The sequence below is a fragment of the Thermobia domestica genome, unplaced genomic scaffold (genome assembly GCF_964235325.1).
Source record: "Thermobia domestica unplaced genomic scaffold, izTheDome1.hap1.1 HAP1_SCAFFOLD_117, whole genome shotgun sequence".
Lineage (NCBI taxonomy): Eukaryota > Metazoa > Arthropoda > Insecta > Zygentoma > Lepismatidae > Thermobia > Thermobia domestica.
The window spans coordinates 224,016-243,727 of NW_027655889.1; the positions used below are offsets into that span (position 1 = coordinate 224,016).

The 19,712-nt window shown below is 33.6% G+C and overlaps 1 protein-coding gene across 1 annotated transcript in view; it reads left to right on the forward strand.

Moving 5' to 3' along the window:
• LOC145676361 (clotting factor G beta subunit-like) overlaps positions 1-19,712 on the forward strand; it is a 173,807-nt gene that overhangs the window by 127,422 nt on the left and 26,673 nt on the right. The window lies entirely within an intron of this gene.

A 19,712-nucleotide genomic window follows, 5' to 3' on the forward strand; every position in this document is an offset into this window, starting at 1 on the left:
AATGAAATTTGTACCAGTTTTCGTGAGAAATTTGCACTTTTCTCCAATTCTGGTGAAAATAAGGGAAATTTGTATCAATTTTCGTAAGAAATAAGGCGAAATTATACCAATTCTCGTGAGAAATCTGCACTTTTCTCCAATGTTCGTGAGAAAAGGACACTATTCTACTGTAAAACAGGATTAATTATAAGTAAAACAAAAATATTTTATAGGGAAATCAGGAACAACTATAGGTAAAACATTTTATAGGTAAAACTGGAGTAATTATAGATAAAACATGAATAATTATAAACAAAACAGGAATAATTATAGGTATAACAGGAATAAATATAGTTCAAAACAGGAATAATTATAGGTAAAACAGAATTAATTATAGATAAATAGAAATAATTCATAGGTAAAACAGAAATATTTTATAGGTAAAACTGGAATAATTATAGGCAAATCAGGAACAATTATAGATTAAACAGGTATAATTTTAGGAAAAATAGGAATAACTATAGATAAAACAGGAATAATTTACAGGTTGAACAACCACGTAAAATATATTTAAATATACAATATTATCAAAACGTGGGAAGTTCGTTATTTAATTAATATATTTTGTTCTATGTAATACTTCACTGGTATTCAACAATTACAATGCTATTATAACTAATAAATTTGAGAATTTTATAATTATGTTCACTCTGAGTATATTGACTACGGATGCAGGATATTTTATTACGACAGAAATATGGAGATTTTGGGAAGATCAAAGAAAGAAGCATAAAAGTACAATAATAGAAATACTTAAATATGATTATATATTTGGTAAATCCGCGTTATAGAGGATTTAATTACGAGGATCATTTCAAAAGTTATGGCAATTGAACTACAGTCTCCAACTTACAGAAATTACGTCCCTGAAGGACACAGGAAGTTACTTCTTAATACCACAAATAGATGTCGCCTGTATGCAAAAGTACTGATTAATTATTTCAGAATGTGGCTCAGGTAAATTCTGCCCGAAACATTTCTCCTTTCGGATTCAACGTGGGTAACCAGTATCTTCGCAGCACAATTTGAATCCCTGTTTATTCAAAGTTTACTTGGGAAGAATCTGAAATCATTACTGGATGCTAAGGTATTAGCGCACGCAAACGGCCGTGTGCTTCAAGATGGGGTACAGTAAAGTGAAATAGTTTTAGAGCACGCTCCTTACTTGCTACATTTTAGTCCTAGCGACTACGATCTCGTTCTGAAAGTGAAGCAACCATTAGGTGGGAATAGATGTCGCACCAAGGAGAACATCATAATTAAATTTGAAGAAAGGTTGTACTCCTTAATAGATCACGCAGTGGACTATATTCAACGTCTTCCCCATAAGCGTATTTTTATTGAAACTTTTGTCTTTATTTCTGAATTTAAAGCCTGATCCACTAATCAATTCGTAAGTACGTAACACCATCTGGTGCTATACTAAGAAAAACAAGTAGTAATATCACGTGTACACCGCGTCGACTTTGATTTGTATTGAATGATATTTCCTCAATTAATATGCAAACGGGGACTGGTAGGTTTCTACCACTTCCGGTTTTAGTAGAGAGATTAGAGTGGAAGTGGAATATATATCTGTCCCATTCTTTACTCATTCAGTTTCTTTGTTCTTTCTCCGTGTTGAGAGAAAGGAGTAATGTGTTGGAATCAAAACCCGCTATCACATTCTTTCTTCATTGTGTTTCTTTATTGGTTATCAGTGTTAAGAGAATGGAGTAATGTGCTGCAAAAAAGCCCTGGTATCACATTTTTTATTCATTGTGTTTCTTTATTCGTTATCAGTGTTGAGAGAAAGGAATGATGTGTTGGAATCAAAACCCGCTATCACATTCTTTATTCGTTATGTTTCTTTATTGGTTATTAGTGTTAAGAGAATAGAGTAATGTGCTGCAATCAAGCCCTGGTGTCACATTTTTTATTCATTGTGTTTCTTTATTCGTTATAAATGTTGGGAGAATTGAGTGATGTGGTGGAATCAAGTCTTGGTGTCACATTTTTATTCATTGTATTTCTTTATTCATTATCTGTGTTGAAAGAAAGAAGTGATGTGTTGGAATCAAAACCCGCTATCACATTCTTTATTCATTGTGTTTCTTTTTACATTATCAGCGTTGAGAGAATGGAGTAACGTATTGCAATCACGTTCTTTATTAATTGTGTTTCTTTATTCGTTGTCAGTGCTGAAAGAATGGAGTAACGTGCTGCAACCAAACCCCGGTATTACAGTCTTTATTTACTGTGATTTTTCATTCGTTATCAATATTAACAGAATGGAGTAACGTGTTGCAATCAAGTTTTATGTTAAATTCGCTAAAACGACAACTAAAACGCAGGTCCACAGAATGATGTAAGAACGCTTAAGAATCACTTCTTGACTAAAAGAAGAACCACAGTTCTTGAACGTGTGCCATATTTTACTGATTTACCTTTAGCGGACGGTTCCTTCGTGCTCTTCCTAATGACCCTCTAACTTGTAACACTATTTTTATCTAATCTCAACTTTAGGCAGAACAAGAATTCTTGTTCTGCCCAGTTTTAGCAAAAGGGATATTTAAATTATAGAAAATTTTTTAGTATATGCTTTCCCTTGATTTTCAAATACCATTCCAGAACCTGTAGTCGCTTTGCGGATCTGCCCCTGCTGCCCCCCGAACGAGTATTTTCAGAAGACCTGGACTTACCTGGTTAAAACATCAAAGAACATTTCCAAAAAGGGATTACAAAACTTTTCCCCGATCGCGCTCCGGTCTCAACAATGAGATGAGCATTAAGCATTGAGAGGTTCGGATGTCTCGTCTCGAAATCCTCACGGGCACTCAGATGATCGCTCAGACCACGACACACAAAAAGATCATTCACACATGCAACGAAAACACATTAAACTTCACATTTTACGACGTTATAGTCCTTTAGATTTGTATCCAACAAATAGATGAAATATTATATTTGGGGGTTCACCACAAAACACTTTTCTCACACTACTAAATTATGAACATTGGGTAAAGCACTATGGAGTAACACTAATGGTAATCCCACAAAATAAGTTCTTGGCTGCTGCCAGAAGAATCCATAAAAGGTTGACAGTACTATCCAGCAGAATAAACGCAAGTAGTCGCACTGTACAATTAGGACATTGATAGGACCCGTTTACTAATTATACGCACTGGGTTAGCGGACCCGGGACTTCACTAAACGGGAGCTAACCGCTGTACTAGTCTTTGAGCGGCCACTAGACGTATGCCCCTTTACTTAATTCTATGGCAAATACAACGAACGTGTTGACTATATCGACACGCGGAGAAAACTCCTAGAGTTGAGGTGCTCCAGGTGCGAGCCGGGTTAACCAACTGGTCAATGTTGGCAGTTCATTTTAAAATGTAATCAGATTAAGCCACCTGTATGTATATGCAAATTAGATGTTGAAAGAATATGCGTTAATTGACAGTTCACTGGCCACAATGTAGATTAAGAGGTGAGTAGTTCGAACGTGGAGATAAAAACGGACTGAGCGATATGGGTGGTGCCGGTCAGTCGTCCAAACACCTGGTCTGCTCTGGTCTGCCAGTATTTTCATAAGTAATTGAAGAAAACACTTAATTTAGTTCGAAATAACCATATAACGTAGTCTTTGCATATTAATGAGTAAGGAAGAAACACTGAAGATTCAAATAGTAGAAATATGATTTTGCATACATATAGCTCACCAAATGAACATGTCCTTTGTTACTCGCTAAAATCGTCTCATTACGAAACAACATTTCACATATACTGTATGTATTGGTGAACGATGCAAGACTCTTTTGTTCTAGTTCGTGGGAAAGAAATCGCTTAATAGTAGTTCCCACCGAAGAAAAGAAATTATTTGCGTCGCAAAAATAAAGTATAGATTGAAGAATGATTTCTATATACAGAGCGTCCACAAAAATTATTTATATAACCTGGTAACGGTTATAAACCCTTTAAATTAAATTCTCTGAAATTATAATATATATGCTGTAATTCATTGCGAAAAGCAAGCCATATAGTCATGTTCAAAAAGTTTACTTCCCATAAGCTCTATTATTAGCATAAACCTCCCGTGGAAAATCACCCTCAAAACTATTCATTGTAACATACCGGTAAGTTTTGCAGTAAAAGCAATTCTAATGAGCCGTATAATATGATGCTGTACCTATAGTGTTCTATGAATGTAAGATCAACGATCTGGACTTTGCTTTCTTTCAAATGCTACTGTATTATTGAATACCAACTCATATTTGGTAAGATTTTGTCTCATGGCTTATTGCTCTCTCTTTATATTTTTTATAACTAAAAAACTGTAACATAATAAAGCTTTTTCTTATATTTGACTCTACCAGCAAACGGGTTAACTCTATTTGAAATTGAAATTAAATTAGCATGTACTTTGTTAGTGGAAAGACATTTAAAAAGTAATACTTAATACTATTTGTAAAACAGCTCCGATTAAATAATATAGCATAAATAATTCAATTTAATAGCTTTTTGTCAGCTATTAAAGACAACTGAATCTGAGGCATGTAATGCCTCTTTATTTGAAATAAGCAACTTCAATATGGAAAAATTGTTGGCTAGTTACAATCAATAATTAGTTGACTTCTAGTTTCGGCCAATCAGAAAGCAAGTATTTATTGCTGTTAAGAGCCACTACGGTGAGCAAAATGAATGTCAACGAATTCTTGCTTGTAATAGGCCAGATATTGCTCCACATTTTAAATTAGAGCGGTTCTATAAATTACTTAAAATTCTCTAATGGCTTTCCAGTGAGATGTGTATATCATATTTGCTCTGAATTTCAAACAAAATGTACTATCATTGGTGTTAGTAACGTAAAGGAAAAGATTTATAGCCCATTAGCATATAGGTACATGACTCCTCAGAATTGCTCTAACTTGAAAGCTAATGTTACAACCAACAATTTAGCGAGTGGTTTTCCACGAAACTTAAACTACTATGCATATTATGATGTGTCAAGACAAACGCATTTCTTCAAGTTCGATATTTTATTACACCTTGAAAAATAACCTTAGACAAAAATACTGTCCTTATTACAGAAAAAGTACATTAAAATTGTGTAGTTCAGAATTTATCGAATAGAATTGAATCGAACCTAATATAGTTCCACATGGTCGCAAATAAGAGTCTATCTAAAGAACTTTTGGATACAACCATCAATAGCCGCATCTAACGCGCTTGAACAGAGATTTTCTCCATGGCCACAACTTATGCTCAACCATTCCACAAAGAAAGGCGCGTCAGCAGTAAACGAAAAAAAAAAATGGCAAATGGAAAAAGGGACTTATTATCAAAATACATATTGACCATAGACCTCGAATACTAAAGTAGACTCTGAAGAAATTAAGAAAGTATGTTATCCATCAGGTACTCATGTCAATCATATTCAATAATTTCGAATGGGATACGGTTGTTTAGGTGTACTGCTAGGGGCGTAACTACTATGGCACGACACTTCCAAGGGGATCCTTCCCCCTAACCTCCTAATAGGTCGAATCAACATGCTTTTCACTTTTGTATTAGTCGGCAATATTCTTCTACCCTACCCTTTTTTCGGCTATCTTTGGGAGGCTTGACGTTTAGGTCAATCACCACGAACAAAAAAGAAGGAAAGTCGATCCAGTAGTCTTTTATAGGCTATATATTTTCCTTCGAATGGAAATATTGTTCCAGATCGGGAAATTTCGGGTCCTCAGACGGGAAATTTTGAGTCGGGAATCTATCATTACACACACACACACAAAATAAAAATAAAATAAAATAAGGCGAGGCCCCTTGTGTGTTCTCTTCCGGGCGGGCCCATAAAACGTAGTTACATCACTGTGTAGGACGTTTCGATATAAGGACGTTTAGGTGTGAAGTTGGTCAAGTGTAAAGTTTACAATCTTTACCCCGAAATATCCAATCTTTCAAACGAAATTTTTTCAATAGGAAGAAATAAACGTAACGCATATTATTCATTAGAAAGAAATAAATTCATGATAAAATAAAACAAATAAAATAAAAATTAAATGCTGCCATGAAATGTTACTAACAAACAACAAACAACTAAACAAAAGAATATGCCGGCATTACGAAAAAAGCTTAGCAACATTTGTACAAATACAAACTTGATCATACAGATCATACAGTTACTTTGTTAAAGGAAGTTGCGTACAATTTTGAATTCAAAATTTGGTAATTCTGAGGAAACTGAAATTGTTCAGATTTTCTTCAACAGAATTCCTATGAGACAGGCACATAGCAGAAATTTATTTTGGTATTGTTCAAATTCAATGAAGATAAATTATATTAAAATTTGTGAAAAAAAATCACCCCTAAAAGTAGACTAAATTTACATAAAAGTCAGGATTTCGGGAGGCCCCCCCCCCCAGGACTCTCCCCTTTCTGTGAGTCAGTCTGTAAGTGGATTTCTCAGGAACATTATGCAATGGACTTATTTATTGAAGCTAATTACTTCGAAATAAATTTGAACTAAATTTGAGTATTATTGTTCATGTTATAATTATTATTCTATTGTATGTTAAATATATAATGATTAACGCATCTCATTCTATTATTAACACACTCCAATATCATTCTGTAATTGCCTCAATAATATTTTAACAGTTTATGTTGTGGCACGGTAAATACACTACGGCACTTCGATATAAGATAAAAAAAAAACTCAAAACACATCTTTTTAAAAATAAAGTTTTATTTTAGGCTTTCTATGTGAACGAATTCTCCCTTTTTCTTCATTACGAGTATATAATTAATTCTCATAAATATTTTTTTTTTTACACCAAAATATCCCTTACCGCCAAAAGTCCTTACACCTAAACCTTCTGCACCAAAACGTCCTAGACCCATTTGAAGTATGCTGTAATGGTTCATTCCCGTTGTGCCTACTTCCCGTTCTGCCTACAGACCCTCCAGCACTTTAAAGAAAATATATTTTTAATTATCTTATCTCTAGGCAGAACGGTAATTCCCGTTGTGCCTACTCTTTCGAGACGGGGAATTATGTGCAGGGAGGAATTTTTGTAGGGAATATTTCTTTAGTATTTCTAAAAACTTCTGTAAAAACAACCACCACCTCTACAAGTTTCATCATACATGGAAAATTGGTTGACTCAGTTGCAAGAATGTTAGACATTGTATGTGAAACAAACATTAAAAAAAAAAAAAAAAAAAAAAAAAAGATCTAATATCAAGCAATTTCAGAACAAAATTTTATTTGGGTTTCCAGTAGTTTACCTCCAGCATGCTAAGACTTGCAGTACTAAAAAAATGCCACAGTTCACATCCCCAAGACATGTCTGGCCAACTATTAAACAAACAACGCAAGAGGATGCATAAGGCGGTCTTTAAAAAGAGTGTTTGTCTCCATCATATCTCTTTCCTCGAATTGATTGATTCAGTTGCCAGTAACCCGTTTGACATTGTATCTGAAACGAACACGAAACAGACTTACTTCGGGCTAATATCAATTCATTTCACAACCGAATTTTAATCGGTTTTCCAGTAGTTTATCTCCAGCATACTAAGGCTTGCAGTACTAAAAAGTGCCACAATTCACATCCTCAAGACATGTTCGGCCATACATTAAACAAACAATGCAAGAGGATGCATAAGGCGGCCCTTTTGAAAAAAAAGAGCCTTTGTCTTTTACATCACTGCTCCTTCTTTGGCATTACCTTAACAGGTAATTTGTCTTCTAACACGATTCTATACTACATGCAATGTTACATATACTTATATTGTCAATGTAAATACTACATATCGTCAATGTTAATACCATATATCGTTAATATAGCCAATATATTTAAAACATCTCACCATCACTGTTCTAAATGCAAACAGTATGCAACTGCATCTGTGTAAGCCACCAAGTCTATTACATGTGATTCCAGACGTGCCTTCAATGATTTTATTTTTTGTTCAATTCGCTTATATTTCAGCTTTGGTTCCTTCGGCTTTTTTCCTACCTCCAACATCAGCATACAAGCTTCATTCTCACTCTGTTCTTGCTGCAACAGCTGTACAAATGTAAAAATATTTGGATGTTCTCTCGTCAGTTTTCTGTTTAATTTAGAGTGCCAGCTCTCTACAACATTATTTGTTCTTCCCTCAACATTATCATATTGGTTCCATATATCTCTGGAAAAGAGAGAAACATTAATTACATAAAACAAATCAAAGCTTGACAAGCTATTAGCTCCCCTAATATATTGATAATTATTAGTGTATTAGCTAATTAACATATTAACAAACTTATTAAATTCAAACAAAATATATATTTAATATTGAATTTTCAGACATGCTGCAAGCTTGAAGTGTGATGACCAGCATACTTAATTCTAGCTAAAAATTTAAGGATGCATACTTGAATGTTAAAGTTATCTAAAGCTCGTGCCCAGAATATAATACAATTGAAATCCCTTATTTGAATCAGTTAATTGTATTAGTACACCTCTGGCTCCAAAACTAAACTTTGAGGATCCTATTAAGTAAATTCAAACTAGATGATATTAATTAATGTCTGTAAACTTAACACTGCTAACATTAAGTACTTTACGAAAGTTATTGTAATTAAAATTGAATAATAATAAATTCAGTTACCAATAATCGATCAGAATCAACACCATCATCAATTAAGAGAAATTCCTCTCCTGTTAATGTCTGTCTCCACCTGCCCTCTAACCTAATACAATTTCTTGTTGTGGGAAGTTCAGGCCTTTCTGCGCTTCTACAGTTATACAGGGTATGTTTAATTCCCTCAAATGTTGGCAAAGCGGCTGCAACCTCTTCCTGTATCCCTTCCTTTGCAATCACTTCTCTGAAGATAGAAACAAATGAAATAAATTAAAAAAATACATGAATAGTTTCGTTAAAATTTACCTGCAAAATACATTCATCTGACTAGTGCAATAAGCTTGAAGTCAAAACTTGTAAACTGAGATTATTTGTACTGCTAACTTGAACTTGTATCACACGACTAGCGAGATACTAGGCCACTACCTTCAAGAAACTGACTTCAGTTTACCCAGATCAACTATTTGGTGTCTCTTAACGTAATGTTAAAAAACGAAAGAAAAAAGTAGTTAATTTTTAACTAGAAGATAGAACTAACCAATAAAATAACTACTCATTTAAAAAGAAAATTTAGTCTTACCTGTAAACTTTTGGAACTGCATCTACAGGATTCTCGGACACTTTACACTTCATCCTGTCTATTAAGCATCTTGCTTCAATTTTGCTCCTTTCTGTTTCATGAGAGTGTACTCCACTCTTTGATAAAACATCGTCACCCAAAACAACAACTGTCGCTTTGCACCCACGTGTACATTTCCAATATGTCTTTTCTTTACTACGTCTATTAATCCGGTATAAGAACCCTTCGTACGCGAGCACTTTCCCCCCGTATTTCGAACTGACAAATTCTGCCATTCTGTGCTGCTTACTATTCCTATTGATACTTATAAAGTGACAGATTAAAAATTTGAATTGAATTTTATACAGATTACTGTCTCGATCTCAGAACTTTCACTTTTCGAAGCCGTCAGGTGTTCTGAACGCTGATTGGCTACCGGTGAACACAGTAGCCAATCACCTTCAAGAGTACCAAACTGAAACAAAATCTTATAAATCCCTTTCCCTCCCCGATTATCTGACCTTTTGATTTGAGTTGAAACTCTACAAAAACATTCAATTATGATATTTGTATTTTGTATTCCTGCTATTTACATTGACAATATAAATATGAAAATAGAAGTATGTATGATATTATGGCATATAGTATAGAATCACGTATAGAAGACAAATCAGCTGATAAGGTGATGCCGAAAAAGTAATTTTAATGTAGGAGACTAAGACCCTTTCTTAAGGGCCCCCTTATGCATCCTGTTGCATTAGCCCTATTTGTTTAATATATGGCTATCAAACATGTCTTAAGGATGTGAACTGTGGCACATTTTACGTACTATGAGTCGTAGCACGTTGGAGATGAAACACTGGAAAACCGAATAATTTTTTTTTTGTGAAATGACTTGATATTAGACCGAAGAAACTTCGTTTTATGTTCGTTTTCGTTTCAGTTTCAATGTCAAACTGTTTTTTTTTTTCAACTGAATCAATTTTCCATTTTCCTGTAGGAATTAAAAAGAAATAATATTCATATTTACTAAAGTAGATGCAAACAACCCTGCTAATAACAGAACTATATCCCAGCAATTTTTCCCAGAAGAAAAAGTAGAATAACATCTAAAATTTATGATGAAACTTGAAGAAATAGTTATTCTTCTTACATAATTTCTTAGAATTACGAAACAGATTATTGCGAATGCAAGACAAAACCCATGAAAAATTTCTGATAAAACTGACAAAATTCAAGGAACAGAATCATAGTTGCAGTTTAATAAAGAGATTTTTTTTTTTTCAGCGGCCATGCATCTAAAATGTTATATATAATTCTTCACTTTATTGAAATAACATTTTCTAAATACTGAAAACCCAACGAAACACATAAGACTGTTATAGTAATCAGATGCGTAGCTAGAGGGGAACGAGCGGGGCTGTTGCCCTGAGCGCTAATAGTAGGGGTCGCCGAACAAGCAAGAAGAAAGAAAAAATATGGGAAGTCAGTAAACGAGCCTTAGAATGTTGGAGATGGACTACTGGAAAACTGAATAAAATTTTGTTGTGAAATGACTTGATATTAGACCGAAATAAGTTTATTTTCTTGTAACTGAATCAATTAATTTTCCATTTCTCTGTAAGTATTAAAAAAACACACCTCTACTAAAGTAGACGTGAATAACGCTGCTAATAACAAAACTGTACCTAGTCATTTTTTCTGAGAAGAGCAAGTAAGATAACATTTAAAATATATGATGAAATTTAAAGGAATAGTTATTCTTCTTACAGAATCTATTAGAATTACTAAAGAAAAAATCCCTAGAAAAGATCCCTCCCTGCACAGAATTCCCCGTCTCGAAAGAGTAGGCAGAACGGGAAGTAGGCACAACGGGAATTACCGTTCTGCCTACAGATAAGATAATTAAAAATATTTTCTACAAAGTGCTGGAGGGCCTGTAGGCATAACGGGAAGTAGGCACAACGGGAAGACACCGCTGTAATAGAATCGATATGTATAAGCAAAAAATAAAATAAAATAAAATCAACATACATCGCTAGGCTACTAATGTGATTTACAACACAACGTATGCAGAAACCAACATATATATATATATATATATATATATATATATATATATATATATATATATATATATATATATATATATATATTAACAACCTTCCACCGTCGTGCCTATATAGCATGGGGATGAAATGTAAAATGACGGTCGAAGATCGCTGCTACTCACCATCTAGAATGAGTAGGTACAGGATGACGGAAAGAAACCACATTAATTGACTTTGAACTAAAACTTTGTATTTTCATTAAGCTTGTGTATTATTGTAATTGATCGTCGACTGAATATAATCGCAAGATCACATATCTTTAAGCAGCTAGGAAGTTAACCACGATGAACTCAAACATAGCTGAGATACACGTACCTTTATACAGCTGATGACTGGAACTGCTATCGATGTTCTGGACGATCTCTGTATTGCTGCCAATAGTCTAGAATGATCGACTATTGTGTACCATTATCTACTACAATGGTCTGCTGAACTATTAGATCTCCTGATCTAATACTGAACGTAGAATCACAGAGAAGTGACTACTGTGACATGAGCAACTATGTTACTGCTCGACGTACGATAATCTCTCAGACTCAACTCTGAGACAAATGCTCGAAGACTGATCCTCAGAGACTGATCCTTCGAGACCGATCCTTCGAGACTGATCCTTCGAGACTGATCCTTCGAGACTGATCCCAATCTCTAAAAACTATAAGGTTTTATACGAAGATTCCAGACATCTTGGAATTCATTCTCGTCGACTTTCTGTATATCTCAGCTATTGGTAAAACGTTGGTTTCACCCGAATTACATCGTGATCAAATTCTCAGACTTACAAATTTCTGCGAACTCAACGATTATATCACAGTCAAAGTGTGTCAATGTTACAATGTGACAATCTGATGACAATTCAAAAACATTACAAATACAAATTACAATATCTTACGAATTGACGACCAAGCGTCTAGCCGTATAACATTCATTACATACACACAACATTGATGTCAACACATAAACACACACACGTGTTTACGTTACGTGATAACACTTAGTTTCTTAACATTCAATTTATTAAATATACTTTCCTTTACCAAAATAATCTCTTTTTGAATAAAATCAATGACATGCCTCAACATGCCCCTCCTTTAAAATAAGAGAACTCCGTTCTCGACTCAATTTCTTCCCTGAAATTGACCGAAAACTAATTACATATATTACATAAAATAATCATATATATTTAACCATCACCCTGTATATATCTTTATATTCATTTTTCACATTCGAAAGAAATCATCAAAACATTATTTATTTACAATCATTGTTTTCGTTTAAAAAAAAAATACTTTTCACGAGTCCTCATCAGAGTATGAGCTCCTGCCATCTATTGAGTTACATATATAACTACTTGAAGTTATGTTGCATTTCCTGTGCTCGGAATTGCTCATATATATACTTTTCCGTTCTCGTTCTTGAAAACTTTCCACTGAAGTTAGTCGCAAAGTTCAACTCAGTGTTTATTGACTCTGCATAGTTTCCACTAATACCAGTGACCATATCACTGATGCTTTCCATAAAAATAATGCACTTCATTATACACTAGATTTGTTGTTGTAAACCACTAATACACTAATGAACAACATCTCCTATCGCTGCATGATTTTGAAACACAAAAACAAAATTTAAAAATATTATTCACTTCACTTATGGTAAGTTTGCTATCTATAGAGTTAGCAACTCTTGATGCACTTCCTTCCGCAAAATGTTAAGTCAGCAAACGTTCTTGACACTGAACTTGGACAAACTTCCACGTCTCATCCTGTTTGCCGCGTTGCTTCGATGTATAAAGTTAACTTTGAATACGTGCTCCGCATTGTTCGTGAAAATTTCGGCAAAATGTTCACAGGACCAAAATGTCGCAAGGACGCATGTACAGTTTTTCGTGTTTCAAGTTTGTGACCAAATGTTGATCCGTTTTTTCTGCTTCAAAACCGGATAAGTCGTGATTTGTGTTACATCCCTCTTTGGTTTTGGTGCAGTGCATACCAACAATGTTTAAGTTACCTTGTGGTTCCTTTTTCTGCTCAAGATAGTGATCTGCTTTGTGTTTTGTGCAAGTAGTGTGCTTTTTAGTGTGGTTTTTATTTATTTCTGCATAGATTGGAAATAATCCGCAATTTTCTACGTTACTAATATCGTCATATACTTTTTTATTCTCTACTCTTCCTTCCTGTTTTTTCTTTCTCCTAAATCTACGTAATTTAATAATTAAATAAATGATAATTATAGACGTTGCTAGTACTAAAGTTATTAACGATGTTAAAGCAATAGCCATTACGGTAACCTTCTTTTCCATAATACCTGTAAATATATAACTAAGTGTGAAATCGTGTTTTTATTTTTCTTAAAAACTTATATAACTATACCGCGGTCTATGACTCTCTTCTGAACAATATATTCATAATTTCAGCATAGGCCTAATGTTAATGTTCATTAATCGTTCATTATTTTCTCTAAAATGCATAATCGATGCATATTCTAAATAATGACTAGTGTTCTAATCACTATGTAACCTATTCGGATACAAAACTGCTATCCTTGTTACATTTTCATTCATTTGACGCTGTTATTGTCTTTTTTTTTTTTTTAAAGTCGTAAAATCCTACATTTTCGTGCATATTTCAACTCTTAAATACACTTTATTACTAGTTTTAACGTTGTTTGTAGGTACAGTTATCTTTATTGATATTTAATCTATCTTATTTTTTCATTCCAACACTCTCTGTCCTTAGAATTCATTCATAACGCATCAAAATCATTGTGAATACAAGTAGCTAGTCTCCCGTGGGTGGGACTTGTTGCTATGCTGGCGGCCATCTTCTCGTAAACCACGCCCCTTAGCAACCGCTCTCTGCTGCATGAGCGCACGGAGTCCTCGCCAGGATGCAATCGTCTCGTAAGTAGTAAACAGAAAACTACTCAACAGAGTACAGTATCCTCATGAATATTAAAGATACTCATGAACTAAATACAATAACTTATTATAATACAAATAATCTATATACCAATTGATCATTTGATAATAATAATGCATCAATAATTCCTCTCTCATTTTAAAAAAAACGTGAATTTAGAAAATGAATTTTGATAAAAATAATGTGTTTTCATACAACTTAATGATGATTATTGATATGATGCATTATGATTGTATTCTATTTGCGACTATTTCTCGTGTCTTATTTATGATTTTCCTACTTTTCTATTAAAACTATTTACTTCTTTTCAACGACTTTTTCGTACTTTTTTCGTACTTTTAACGACTTATTATTGTAGATTTGTAAGCTTACTTGAACTAGTTTATAACACTAGTATCTACTTTATCTATGATTTGTCTATTTATCTAGCTTTACTAATAGACAACTTTTCTATTTTTTCTTCTTTTCGCTTTTGTTTTCTATAGCTTGAAGCTACTGATTTCACTAATATTCTGATGTTATTTAACTTAGCTATTATCTATTTACATGCTTCTATCTATGCTTGTCTACGATGATCTATTATCTATGCTTATTTTCTATTGCTTCTTTTCTACCAAAACAAAGAGTTTTGTCGTACTAGCTCTACGTAACCATTTTTTATTTTCAACGATTTAATCGTTTTCACCGACTCTACTAGACCAATCCTAGTTTTATCTAGGATGACAACCAAAAGCTTTTCAACCCACAACTACCTCATGCTGTAGGTAAGTATGTCTACATATTACCAATTGTTTTAAATGTTAATTCGATATTCCTTTTCAGGTTTTATTGCAACTTAGACATTTTTTTTTTCAAAATAAACTCCATTCTTCTCCATATCCATAAATGTAAAAACTTTTTTTTTTATAACCCAAGGCACATACAATATTCATTTACATACTACGCTTACTTTATTATTACTTTCTGATGATGATTATTATTATTATTATTATTATTATTATTATTATTATTATTATTATTATTATTATTATTATTATTATTCCTGATTTTGAATTTTATACTTCCGTATTGCTCTATACAGCTTACAATACAGTACTAATAACAATATTGTTGTCAAAATTAATGATATTATTACTCCAAAAATTACATACATGATATAGTCTGTTTTTAAATGTAGTTCTGGGATCGAAGTATCGACTTTCAATTTTAACAATTTTTCAGTTAAACTATTTAGCTCTTGCGTATGCAAGGTGAAATTTATTTGTCTCTCAGTCCAATTACCGATCAATTTAATGTGTTTATTTTGAATCTGAATTATCCGTTTAGATGGAATGACCAGCTCTCCAATTATTATATTATCAAATTTATCATAGTTTATGAAATTTGATTTAGCTTTGGTTTGATCAAGTTTTGTTGAAGTAACTTCTTGATGTACACCCACTTTTGTCATGTACGCTTCTTCAATAGAAGAATACATCACACCAGCGTGTGTATATCTGAATATCACATTCCCCAAAAATTTTTCCGAATTTTGCTGGCATCCTCCTAGAGATTTATTTAAAATAATATTATTCAAACATCTCGATTCATGGTCCATAATTATACTCTCACAAAAATATAGAAAACTTTTAAATTCGCATTTACTTTTATCCAATGAGTGAAATTTACCTTCAGCCAAATAGACTGCTTCTGGTAATTGATAAAATATTCTTGTGTTATTTATTAAGTAGCCCATTGATGTAACGTCATACATTATTGAAATGCTAGTATCATATATTATCGGAGTCTTTATTATTAAATCAACATTATTATCTTCGTAATGGTATTTTACTAGATATACGCTAGACATTTGGTAAAACATTCCAATGTCTGACCTATAAATAGTATTTTTCAAAACATCATGAAAATTAATTAACTTTTTAACATCAGCATTAGATAATATATGATATGTTAACTCATTATTTAAAATGCTATTTACTATTTTATTTACTCTCTCCTGTACAAGATGAACAAACAAGTTTGCCATTATCCTGCGTTGGGATTGATGTAAATAACAGTATAGCTCCTGAATTTTATTTTTAAAATCTTGCAACACCTGTTGCACTTTTACGACTATCCCGTGGACTACTGTTATCTCATTATTAAATGACTCTTTTAGATTTTTAATTTCATTAGTTAATACATTCTCATGCTTACTTAACTTATCAATAGACTGAGACAATTGTTTATTATGGATTAAATTATACGTCGATAAACCAATGGACGACAATCCCAGTAACCACGAAAATATAAATCTTTTATTTCTGTGATTATTATTACATCTTGTTATACCATTTTCATAAACAAAATGGCAAGGTAATAAATTCACTATATTCTGTCTAAACTCTCTCTCTTTTACTGCATAATCATTTAAAATCTCATATGCGTCAGTACATTTGTCGTGTACTGGCACCGATTCTTGAAAATTTAAATGCATTTTAACGGTCGTAAACACCATGTTCGTCGCATGAACAGCATAAGCATTCTGTGTCAATGCTAGTCCAATATCTGATAACGTTATTTGTTGATGTTCTTCTTCAGCTACCCCAATACTAATCAATAGTAGTAGACAAACGACAATCTTAAACATGATGATAACTGTAACAATTAAAACTTAGAATTACTATTCTGAATTTTACTTATTTATTTTAATTATTTCTATATCTCTTATTATTTTTTTTTTAACAGTTATGTTTTCATTTATTTATTTTACTTTGTATGTGTACCTTGGATTATTTTACCAATTTAAATATATTTACTAAATATCTCTCTAATTTAAAAAAAATTCTCTAATTTCCTAGTCACTTTACGCTCTGTAAACAATATACTTTTGCCAGTTAAGGGATTTTTTGATGGAAATCAACATTTACTTTGATTTCGGGCACACGGACTTTTGTTGATAAACAGCGGTCCACCTCGCTGTCTCACTGACAAAAACATCTTGTTTGCAGATACCTAACAAAAAAATATTAAACTTTTACTAAAACTTATTCGCGTTTTCGTAGTTGCAAAAAAAAATTTTTTTTTCCGTCGTGATGTAGTCCTTTTGAAAAACTTTTTGGTTTTTCCCACGCGTTGTTCTTTTTTTTTTCATTAGACATCACTGTCTAAATCCGATTCTTCTTCTGGTCTATCCGAATCTTCCTCATTTGCACTTACAAATGGTTTCAAACGTCTTATGTCAACAGAATCTGTCTTCTCCTGTCCTTTCTTAGTCTCGTATCTCACTTTATATGAGTTATTATTCAACTTTTGCACTATTACTCCTCGAATGTTATATCGCTTTCCAAAACAAGCTGGAATGCCTGCTCTTGGCATTTCACGAATCCAAACTTTCTGTCCCACGTCGAAGTTTGGTTGAGAGAATTTCTTCTCAATTTGTTTCTTTTGGGATTTGAACCGCTTCTGCAAATTCTGGTACGCGACCTTCCTTGCTTCCTTCACATTTCGTATCCGCTCTTCGTTTTCTACATACTCACAAGGTATGTCCAGATCCTGTTCCAAGAACGTTCTGGGTTCACGCCCTGTAAGCAAATAGTAAGGCGAGTGTTTTGTCCCGTCATGAATCTGTGTATTCATGGTAAACACAATTGAAGGTAAGATCTCGTCCCAGTTTGTAAACTCACGGTCTATATAGTGCTTCATAATTTGTTGAATTGACCCGATGGCTCTCTCCGATGTTCCAATCTGGTAATGGGCATCTGTATTGGCAAAATTTAACCGCATACCAAACCGTTCAGCCATCTCTTCCATCACTCGGCTCCGGTGTGTGCTATGCCGGTCCATCGCAAGAATTTCAGGAATCCCATGTTTTGTAATTAATTCTTCAAAAATTGCTTCTGCTATAATTTCAGAAGTTATAGCAGGAACTGCTCTTGCAATTACGTATCGAGTAGCGCTGTCAACAAATACAATAACATATTTATTCCTGTGATTCTTCGATCTTTTAAATGGCCCAATCTCATCCATAGTTACATGCTGGAATGGCATATAACTCGGGTATGTTTGCGGATGCAGTGGTGTCCTACCAGCTTTACGTTTCTGGATTTGGCAACTGATACACTGGCTGACCTTCTCTTGAAAAAATCTTTTCATGTTTGGGAAATAGATGGATTTCAATGCTCGATTATAACACTTGGTGTAGGAATAATGTCCTCCTCCGTATATCGAACAATGCAAGTTTTTGAAAACTTGTTCCCTCAAAGAAAAAGGAATGCATAATAGGAATTTCTTCCCATTAGCCATCTTCTGAGTTCTGAAAAGTTTTCCGTCCTTAATTTCATACCAGCGTGCCTGTTTTTCTGCTTTTTCATCTGCTTCTTCCGGATGTTCTATAGCCTTCATTATTGAACCGAAGAAAGGATCTTTCCGTTGCAACTCAGCCACATTCACATCTTCGTCGAACGTGATGTTAACTTCAAGGTCTTCTGTCTTGACTGGTAATGCATCTAGATCGATGTCTTCATCAGTTGGTTGGATGTTCGTGTTTCTTGATAATACATCGCTAGGATTTTTCTCTCCTGGACAATGTACTGGCGTGTACTGGTACTGCGCCATCTCTAGACTATACCGTAACAGTTTCGGCGATAATTTTGGCGTTGTTTGAAGGTATTTTATACACCTGCAATCAGTGTATAGCTCAAATTCTTTATTGTATAAATAATAGTTAAATGCTTTGAAAGCACTAACCACGGCCAAAATTTCTAGTTCCACTATATGTCTTCGTGTTTCGTTTGGTCTCAATACTCTACTATAATACGCTATAGGTGTCCACTCTCCATTCAATTGTTTCTGCATCAGTACAGCCCCTATTGATTTTGTAGATGCATCTGTATACACTCTAGTTTCCAGCTCTTCACGGAAAGGTGCCAATAAAGGTGCACTCATCAACGATTCTTTTAGTTTTTCAAAACTAAGTTGGTGTTCTTCCGTCCACACAAATTTATGGTTTTTTCTTAATAATTGTTGAAAATTAGATGTCATTTCCGCGTAGTTTTTACAAAATTTCCTCACATAATTAGTCAAACCAAGGAATGATTTCAACTCTTTCGCGCTTGTAGGTGGCTTACAAGCTTTTATTGCTTGAATCACTTTAGGACTGATTTCGTAACCAGCTTCGCTCACAATGTGACCTAAAGCCATTACCTTCTCTTCCATGAAGTGACATTTCTCTACTGATAACTTTAACCCATATTTCCTTAACCTTTGAAAGACTGAGTGTAACACAGATACCATTTTCTCCTGATTATTTAAATATATAAATATATCATCCATGTAAAATGACACCGCCTCCGGATGAACGTTAGCTAATGTCATTGCCATGATTTTTGTATATATAGCGGGCGACTGAATGTAACCCATTGGGAGCTTAGAGTATTGATACGCTCCTACGCCAGGGATATTGAATGCAGTATACTTCCTAGAATCCTTAGAAATTGA